Here is a 230-nt window from a genome sequence, read left to right on the forward strand (position 1 = left end):
GCCACACGACTGGCTTCGCCCAAAGCAGCATGGCACCCGCATGCAGCACCCATCTCCCTCTTCAAAAAAGCCAGAAAGACCCAGCAGGGTCTCCAGCCGCAAGCTGGGATGGTTTCGCAGCTGGGTGGGGAGGCTCAGGGCTGTGTCCTTCTGAGATGGGAGCTGTCTACGGGGTGGAGAGCCCATGGGCTCCCCAGGCGGGACCATATACATCGGCACACTTCCCCCCC

Source organism: Apaloderma vittatum, unplaced genomic scaffold (genome assembly GCF_000703405.1).
Source record: "Apaloderma vittatum isolate BGI_N311 unplaced genomic scaffold, ASM70340v1 scaffold27188, whole genome shotgun sequence".
In the NCBI taxonomy this organism is placed as follows: domain Eukaryota; kingdom Metazoa; phylum Chordata; class Aves; order Trogoniformes; family Trogonidae; genus Apaloderma; species Apaloderma vittatum.